Source organism: Sorex araneus, chromosome 1, assembly GCF_027595985.1.
Source record: "Sorex araneus isolate mSorAra2 chromosome 1, mSorAra2.pri, whole genome shotgun sequence".
NCBI classification, from domain to species: Eukaryota; Metazoa; Chordata; class Mammalia; order Eulipotyphla; family Soricidae; genus Sorex; species Sorex araneus.
This window is the reverse complement of record NC_073302.1, coordinates 23183811-23191203: the sequence shown is the minus strand read 5'-3', so window position 1 is coordinate 23191203 and position 7393 is coordinate 23183811.

Below are 7393 nucleotides of genomic sequence, written 5' to 3'. Positions count from 1 at the left end.
TACCCCCCTCTTATCTCCCACCCCCCCCGTGTGGCTAATGATCTTCACTTTATTCTCTTTATATTTCGGATACATTCAATATTTCAACAGAAAACTATTATTATTTAGAATTTTCCTCCAACAATCAAAACTGCTGAAATGGTATCATTTGATAATTTGTTTTCCATTGCTGAGAATGAAGAATATATGAGTTTGGGGTTTCTGATATTTTAGCTCAGTTCACAGTTTCGTGTGTGGCTGCTCCAGATCTCATCTGGGCAAAGAGTATGCCAGTAACACCCCCATCCCAAAGATTTCCTGCACACCACGTCACTGCAAACTTGTACTTCTGGGTAGTGGTGTTCTAGAAGATGGTGATTGCCACGTGGAAAAAGACCACTTTTTCTTATTCACCCTTTATGTTTTGATTTTTCCCTAAGATATTTTTAGTGGGATGCATATTACTTGAAGGCAATTGATCTCATTCTATGAAATCAACAAAATATAAGTATTGAATAGTACATATTATAAATCACTGTATCACTGCTATCCCATTGTTCATCAATTTGCTTGAGTGGGCACAGGTAACATCTCTATTCGTCCTAAGATTTTAGCAGCCTCTCTTTACTTGTTCTTCCCAACAGTGCCTCACTGAAGGCTCTTTTACGGTCAGAAGAATGAGACCTATAATTGTTACTGTTTTTGGCATATCAAATACACCACGGGGAGCTTGCCAGGCTCTGCCGTGTGGACAGGATACTTTCTGTAGCTTGCCAGGTTCTTCAAGAGGGAGAACTAGACAATAAGAGTTCATGGGGCCACAAATGCAGCCGTGCGCTACCAGGAGCTTTGTTTTATAGTCTCTGGATCTTAGCCATTGATGGGATTACACAGCACTGGGGCAGTTTGTGGGTGTGATTGGCTAGCTACTGGAAAATGGGGTATCTGGGTGGAGGAGACCCAGTCCCGATCCGAGCCTTGAAGATCTCAGCCCCAGGTCCCACACACCTGGGTTCCTCTGCTGGTTCCTTCATGTGTGAGCCTCGTCCACGTATGTGGAGAGTGGCCTTGAGCATGGTTGTGTTTGGGTTCCGGAGGCTGCCAGGGCTCTGCTCGGGGAGGGGATGGAAACTCAACCCACCCTACTCCAAGGGGCCCCAGTGAAGACAGCCAGACGTGGGGTCCCAGCTATACCTGCCTTCCTCCCTCTCCCTTCCCGTTGTCCCTCGAGGCATGCGGGCCAGGGGTCATGTGGGGTGTGGGTTGGTGGTCAGGCAGAAGTGGGATTCTGAGGCCTTTGTAGTCCGCTGAGGGCGCATCACCTGCCCCATCTCACCCATCGCGCTGGGGAGGTGGAGCACGAGCGCAGTGTTAGGACCCAAAAGATGGTGAACTATGCCTGGGCAGGGCGAAGCCAGAGGAAACTCTAGTGGAGGTCCCTAGCAGTCCTGTGCAAATCAATCATCTGACCTGGGTATAGGGGCGAAAGACATTTTATAAATACTAGAAAAATTTGTATTTGGTAAACGAATGTTTTGTTTGGGGTAAGTCTGATAAGTTCAATATCTGACTCATCCCTGACTTCATGGAAAATACAAAATGCCATTTAAAATGAAGAGTTCTAAACTATGAGCTATATTTAAGAAAGTCTGACAAATCTCAGACTTTATCCATGATGAACTCATTAAATTTTAAGAGAAAAAACACTAAATATAAATAGTTTAAACGTACGTTTTCTTTTTTTCCTTCTTTCTTTCTTTCTTTCTTTCTTTCTTTCTTTCTTTCTTTCTTTCTTTCTTTCTTTCTTTCTTTCTTTCTTTCTTGCTTTTTGGGTCACACCCGGCGATGCACAGGGGTTACTCCTGGCTCTGCACTCAAGAATTACTCCTGGCAGTGCTCAGGAGACCATATGGGATGCTGGGATTCGAACCTGGGTCGGCCGCGTGCAAGGCTGTGCTATCACTCCAGCCCCGTTTTCTTATTTTTTTGTACCATATTTTTTCTGGAACCTTAAGCATTGATTGATGTCAATTCAGCCTTGTGTCAAATGTATATACTATATACTCTTCTCGCACATTCCAATATCTTCCTTACTCGATATTAATTTACTTGTATCATCTAAAAACTTGCCCTACTATCTAATTTCTTTTTCTTTTTCTTTTTTTTTTTTTTCGCTTTTTGGGTCACTCCTGGAAATGCACAGGGGCCACTCCTGGCTCTGAACTCAGGAATTACCCCTGGCAGTGCTCAGGGGACCATATGGGATGCTGGGAATCAAACCCGGGTCGGCCGCGTGCAAGGCAAACGCTCTACCCGCTGTGCTATCTCTCCAGCCCCTACTATCTAATTTCTTAAAAGAAAATAAAATATTCCTGCCTCTAAACGTTTTTTACAACTCTCAGAAATGTTATCTACGTCCATTTCAGAAACTACTGTTAAAGTACAAGTGGGCTTCTTAGTGTCAAATCTCACGGTCAGTTCTCAGAAGTTACTGAGTTTCTGTAAATATTGCTATAATTAATCAAGCTATTCTTTAATTTTATCTTTATTTAACATTCATGACACTAAAGTCTTCTGATTTCCTCCTACTTCATTTTCCTCCTACGTCTGTTTAGTTTTCTATTTTGGACGAGTTCATTTTTGGTAACTTCTAAAGAACTTCTAATCTGAGTGTCCCCAAATTTAACTTTCAGATGTCTATCAATACCAATGACTTGTCCATCTCAGTAGATGTAAAAAATATATATAACAAAATTCAATATCACTTATGATAACAATACTCAATAGCATTTAGTTTTGTTCAAGATATTATAGATATAAAATTGTAATGATTCCACAAGGAAGCCATATTAAATCATAAAAAGCTTTGATAAGACTTCAGGCTATAAGATCAACATACAAAAATAAATTGTATTTTCTGTATGCTAGCAATAAACAACTCACTGTTACTGTCACTGTCATCCTGTTGCTCATTGATTTGTTCGAGTGGGCACCAGTAAAGTCTCTCATTGGGAGACTTATTGTTACTGTTTTTGGCATATCCAATATGCACGGGTAGCTTGCCAGGCTCTGCCGCATGGGCTCGATACTCTCCGTAGCTTGCCGGGCTACCCAAACTAATCTGTGGGTGAAAATATCACACATTTTGCAACTCCTATAAAGATGCCAGTTTTGTTTTTATATAGCACTGCAGCACTGTCATCCTGTTGTTCATCTATTTGCTCGAGTGGGCACCAGTAACATCTCCATTGTGAAACTTGTTGTTACTGTTTTTGGCATATCAAATACACCATGAGTAGCTTGCCAGGCTCTGCCATACAGATGGGATACTCTTGGTAGCTTGCAGGGCTCTCTGAGAGGGACGAAGGAATTGAACCCGGGTTGGCGGCATACAAGGCAAACACCCTACCCACTGTGCTATTGCTCCACCATAAAACAACTTATATGTTTTTATATATATAGTTAATATATAATTTATATATATATGTATAAAGATCTTAAAATTCATATTGAAATTCAGGAAAGTCATAAGAATTAAGGAAGAATGAAGTTGACATATTGACTCTTCCCAATTCCAAATTTACTTCAATTTATGATAATTAAGATATACCTCTGGCAATTAGCTCAAATTAAAGTTAAACATATTTGAGTAAAATTAAATCCACAGATTTATTGCCAACTGACTTTTGACAAACATGACAAGACCATTCAATGGGAAAAGAATTGTGTTTCAGACAATGCTAAGGCAACTAAATATCCATGTGCAAAAGAACAAAGTTAAACTCATAGGCTCAGTGATAAAACACATGACTCACTTATATTGGCCCTGGGTTGGATCTCTAGCAATGCAAAATAATAATAATAATAATAGTAATAGGGGCTGCAGTGATAGCACAGCAGGTAGGGCATTTGCCTTGCACGCGACAGACCCGGGTTCGATTCCCAGCATCCCATAGGGTCCACTGAGCACTGCCAGGGGTAATTTCTGAGTGCAGAGCCAGGAGTGATCCCTGTGCATTGCCGGGTGTGACCCCAAAAGCAAAATAATAATCATTAATAATAATAATAATAATAATAATAATTTTTTAAAAACCTAGATACTAAAGCTATAAAAGTTTCAGGAAAAAATAGGAGTAAATTTTTTTTAGAGTATAGTATTTTTTAATTAATTAATTTATTTTTTAATTAAATCACCATGAGAAATGTTACAAAGCTTTCAGATTTAAGTCTCAATCATACAATGATCAAACACCCATCCCTTCACCAGTGCACATGTTTCACCACCAAGAACCCCAGTATACCTCCCATCCCACACCATCCCCACCCCCTGCCTGGGTGGCTGATGATTTTCACTTTAATCTCTCTTTACTTTGATTACATTCAATATTTCAACAGAAAACTCGCTATTATTATTTGGAATTTCCCCCCAACAATCAGACCTGCCTAAAAGGCATCATTTGATAATATGTTTTCCATTGCTGAGAATGAGGAGCATATGAGATTGTGCCGCTGCAAGAGCGACCACGCGGTTTTGGACTTCTGGTATTTAGTAATTAAGTCCAGAGAAACTTCTGCCAGAAGTTGCATCACTGTAAGCTTGTACCTCTGTTTAGTGGACTCTAAAAGATGGCGGTTGCCATGCTGCCACCAAAAGGAAATGCCGAGAGAGAAAAACCTTTCCCCTCCCGGGACGGCATGGGGCCGTAGCTTAGTTCACAGTTTAGAGGCATTTCTTCAAGAAGCTGCTAGGTGCTGAAAGTAGTTAGTGGACCTCCGGAATCATGGTCGCTCAAGAACAGAGGAGCCGTTTGTGTGTGGCCACTCGGGGTCTTGTCTGGGCGGAAAGTGGTGCCAGTACTGCGCCCCCCCCCAGAGTAAATCTTATGACCATGCATTAAGCAATAATTTCTTTGATGTGACAATAAGTGACAGAAGAAAAAATAATAAATAAAATTATTAAAGTGAAAAAGGGTGTCCAGAAGCCAGAGAGAGAGAGAATGCAGAGATTAAGTTGTTTGCCTTGCCTATGGCAGATATTGGTTCAATCCCCAGCATCACCTGGTGGTACACCCCCTGTGTATCACCAGGGGTCACTTGCAGATCACATTGAATAAAGGACTTCAATCTAGAGTAATGAATTCTGCAACTCAATAAAAACATTAAAACCTAATAGAAAAATCAACATGGGAATTTGGGAGAGGGTTCATATCTCCCAAGTGGTAGTCAGAGGGCCTCAGTGCCCTTCTTAGTGACTGTAAGCCAACCCGACTCAGTGGTTCAAAGCAATTGCCTGATCCTGATTCCCTCTGACAGACTTCACTCAACATGATACTCTTCAAATCCATCCACATTGCATCAAGTTGCATGACTTTTTCATTCCTTATGGCAGATAAGTATTCCATTGTGTCTATATACCATAGTTTCTTTATCTAGTCATCATGTTATGGACATTTGGGTTGTTTCCATACTTTGGCTATTGTATGTGGTGCTGCAATAAATATCGGAGTGCAGATGTCTTTTCTGCATTATAAAACAAAGTATTTTTGTTTAGTGATGGGAAACCACACATTTCTCTCTTTCTGCGTGTAAAGGAAACACCATTTACATAGGGGGCCACTGATATCCCCCTCATAACCATGAAATGAGTCAGATTCAGAACAAAACCAACCCAGGGAAAAGGAGCCAGCCTCAACTCTGAGAAAATGGAGCAAGAGCCCTGATGGAACCTCACCCACCTCCTGTGTCCTTTAAATAGGGTGTGACCATCTGACTAATTTGCCTGGGACAGTCTCAGTTTACACCACTTCTCTAGTCTGATTGTTAACAGCTCCCATTTCTTTCTCAATAGCGTCCTGTTTTAAACAATCACTTATAGGACCATTCTCCCTAAACTGGATTTTCAATGGCATGTCAATAAATCTCAGCTTACTAAGAGCAACTGTTCCTTCAAATTTTGTCCCTTCAGACTTTTCTAGTTGTCTCCCAGACTGCTCCCCCAGATTCTTAAGTTGTTTGAAATTCTTGGCTTCACCAAGTAACCACAAAGGCTGTGGACAAAAACTTGGTTTCTTCTCAGGCGTTACCTGCTCACCACTTAACTCTCTTTTCAGTACCCAGGACTTTCCCATCTAATCTCCGTAGACAATACTAAATATAAGCACTTCCCCAGTTCTCTAACAATTCTTCTCATACCTGTGGATAAGCATCCAAGAAAGGGCATCACAATTTTTTTGTGCATGTTTCCTAGCCAACTTTGAACTTCTGTCAAGGATTACATCACTTTAAACTTTGTATTCAAAGCATGAGAACAATGTGATCCTGGAACATTGTTTCTTTCTTTCTCTTTTTTTTTTTCTTTTTGGGTCACACCCAGCAATGCTCAGGGGATACTCCTGGCTCTGCACTCAGGGATTAACTCCTGGCAGTGCTGGGGGACCATATGGGATGCCGGGGAACCAACCTGGGTCCGCCACGTGCAAGGCAAACACTCTACCCACTGTGCTATCACTCCGGCCCCAACATAGTTTCTTTTTATGTTTGTGGAGGAACAAAGGAAAAGAGATGTTAGATAGAAAAGCCATTCATTGGTGTTCTTTGTCATCTTAGAATGCTCAAACAATGTTGCTTCATGTTTTCCACTATATAATGACGACTGCCAAGTCTAATTGATACTAAAATCATCTTAAAATAGGCAATTGGATTTAGGGATGAGCTTGGGGCTTGTTTGTACTTCTACAAGCTGTACAATAGGTTCCATTCATGTCTCTTCACACTCGAGAGTACACTTACCAGCCAGAAACAAAGACTTGAAAAGTTGGGAATGATGTTCCAACCATAAAATGGTTTGTATAAAAAGTTCATCTTCTCAAGGTAATTGTTAGGTTGGCACTCATTCACGAAAATATGATTATTTTGATAAAGGATTTGTTTATTTTATATTTTGTTTATGATGATTTGTTACAGGCATTCAGTATTCCAACGCCAATCCCACTACCATTACATCTTCCCTCCACCATTGTCTCCAATTTTTTCCAACCACCCTTTAAGACTGCCACCAAAGTAGTCCCTCAACAAATGTTTTTTTTTTTTTTGGTCACATCCGGAGATGCACAGAAATTCCTGGCTCATGCACTCAGGAATTACCCCTGGCGGTGCTCAGGGGACCATATGGGATGCTGGGATTCGAACCTGGGTCGGCCACGTGCAAGGCAAACGCCCTACCCACTGTGCTATCACTCCAGCCCCTCAATAAATGTTTTTTAATGGGTAAAATTTTTTAATTGAATCACAGTTACAAAGATATGCAGTTGAGATATGCAGTTACAAAGTTATACATGATTGGATTTCAAGTTCTCAATAATTTACTTTATACTTCTTGTTATCAATAATTTGCTAGCACACACTCCAGGGAGTC